At 50.3% G+C, this 2,500-nt stretch overlaps 1 protein-coding gene across 12 annotated transcripts in view; it reads right to left on the bottom strand.

The window, feature by feature from the left end:
- Positions 1-2,500, bottom strand: part of LOC122261633 (ras-specific guanine nucleotide-releasing factor RalGPS1) — a 94,818-nt gene that overhangs the window by 70,615 nt on the left and 21,703 nt on the right. The gene's annotated exons all lie outside the window — the stretch shown is intronic.

Below are 2,500 nucleotides of genomic sequence, written 5' to 3'. Positions count from 1 at the left end.
TATATGCTCCACGAGGCATGCTTCCTTGGACGTGCATGTACGTTATACAAACGCATTTCCGCAAAAGCGCATCCGCAGACGCACACGCACACACAAAACACACACACACACACACACACACACACACACACACACACACACAGAACGACCTTGAAACGTGTGAGTCACGCAGGAGGATCAAAGCATTGTCTTGCAGGCGTCGGGGGGGAGGGGGGAGGGGGGAGGGGGGAGGCAGACAAGGGGAAAGGATTTGGAACGAGGGGATGGGAGGAGGCAGGCGGATCAGGCAAGAACGAGGGAAAGAGGCGGAAGATGGCTGGAAGGAAGAAGAAGGGGAGGCGAAGGAGGAGGCGAAGGAGGAGGGGGAGGAGGAAGAAGGGGAGGCGAAGGAGGAGGGGGAGGAGGAAGAGGAGGAGGAGGAGGAGGAGGTGAAGGAGGAAGAGGAGGTGGAGGAGGAGACGAAAGGACGAGAAAAAGGAAGATGTGGACGAAGAAGTGGGGAAAATGAGGGAAAAGAATAAGAGGAACAGGTGGAAGAGGAGGAGGCGAAAGATGTGCGAGGAAGAGAAATATGCAGATAAGGAAGAGGAGGACGAGGAAAAGGAGGAGGAGGAGGAGGAGGAGGAGGAGGAGGAGGAGGAGGAGGAGGAGGAGGAGGAGGAGGAAGAAGAGGAGGAGGAAGAGGAGGGAGAAGAGGAGGAGGAGGGGGAGGAAAAGAGGAGGAGGAGGAGGAAGAAAAGAGGAAGAGAAAAAGGAGAAGTAGGAAGAGGAGAATGAGAAGCATGAGGAGGAGGCGGAGGAGAGATGAAGAGCCCTTTTTGGTGCCAGAGGGAAAACAACCAAACGAAGAACGACACAAGGACAACTAAAAAAACAAAACAAAAACAATACAAAAAAATGCATAGGAGAACAATGGCATCTCAATAGTAAGAGTTGCAAGTCAATCGCGGTTGCAAGGACATCACACGGCGGCGAAATCTGCAACATTCACTCGCCAACCAATCTGGACATTCACTCGCCAACCAATCTGGACATTCACTCGCCAACCAATCTGGACATTCACTCGCCAACCAATCTGGACATTCACTCGCCAACCAATCTGGACATTCACTCGCCAACCAATCTGGACATTCACTCCACGCGATTTGCGAAGTATTGATGCTCTCTCAACTTCAACTTGAACATTAAGTAAAAATGGTATTACTGAACGAAAACAGTAACAGAGAGAGAGAGAGAGAGAGAGAGAGAGAGAGAGAGAGAGAGAGAGAGAGAGAGAGAGAGAGAGAGAGAGAGAGAGAGAGAGAGAGAGAGATGGGGAAAATATGGAAAAATGAGAGAGAAATATAGGATGGACAATGAATTTATAAGTACGATAATGTTGGCAACAACAACAACAACAACAATGGCAATATAACAACAAAAAAGTAATAATAATGAATATCACATCAAAACGACACAAAAGCATGACAAATAATAATAATAATAATAACAATAATAATATCAATAATAATGATAATAACAATATTAATAATATAAAATAATAATAATAATAATAAACCAATATTAAATCAACAGCAATTGAAGGGAAAAAGGGAAGAAAAGGGGAATGGCGGGAGAGGGGAACAAGACAAAGAACAAGGAGGGAGAGGATGGAGGAGGAGGAAGAGGAGGAAGGAGAAAGGAGGGAGAAGAGGGAGAGGAGGAAGAGAAAGAAGAGGAGTAGAAGCGGATAAGGAGAGAGAAGGGGGAAGAAAAGAGTGAAGGAAAGAGGAAGGAGGAAGAGGAGAGAGAGATAGAAGAAAGGAGATGGAAGAGGAGAAAAGAAGGAGAAAAGGAGGAGAGAGGAGGATGGAGAGGAGAGTAAAGGAGGACTGTGCGATAAGGAAGGTCAGAAAGATGGGGGAGGAGGGGGGAAGGGGAGGATAATGGGAGGAGAAGGACAGGGGAAGGGGGATGGAGATAGAGGAAGAGGAAGAGGGAGGGGGAGGGGGAGGGGGATGGGGATAGGGGAAGGGGGATGGGGAAAGGGGGAGGGGGAGGGGGATAGGGGAAAGGGGTGGGGGATAGGGGAAAAGGGATGGGGATAGGGAAAGAGGAGGAGAAGGACAGGGGAAGGGAGGAGGGGGATAGGGGAAGAGGAGGAGAAGGACAGGGGAAGGGAGGAGGGGGATAGGGGAAGGGAGGAGGGGGATAGGGGAAGGAAGGAGGGGGGGGGGGCAGAGCGTAACGGCAGGAGGCGCGCGTGGCTGGCGGCGCCTGCGGAAGGCTTCTGGAAGGTTCCACGGGCGGCCAGGAGGACTCGACGCCCAACAGCGCCGTGACTCACGACACAGACGTCTCGTCACTCACTCACTAACTCACTCACGCATGCTCACCTGACTCACGCCCCTGATGAGTCACTGCGTCCTATACAAATCTTTTGACTCCTTTAACTGACTCATCCTTGCCCGTTCTGAGCTATTCTAGATATTGGAAGTGACTGGCAGTGACTGACTTTCTG

Source organism: Penaeus japonicus, unplaced genomic scaffold (assembly GCF_977035675.1).
Source record: "Penaeus japonicus unplaced genomic scaffold, GWHDUDI00000001_assembly GWHDUDI00000013, whole genome shotgun sequence".
In the NCBI taxonomy this organism is placed as follows: Eukaryota; Metazoa; Arthropoda; class Malacostraca; order Decapoda; family Penaeidae; genus Penaeus; species Penaeus japonicus.
The sequence above is the reverse complement of the archived record's forward strand: the minus strand, read 5'-3'. Positions and strand labels throughout refer to the sequence as shown.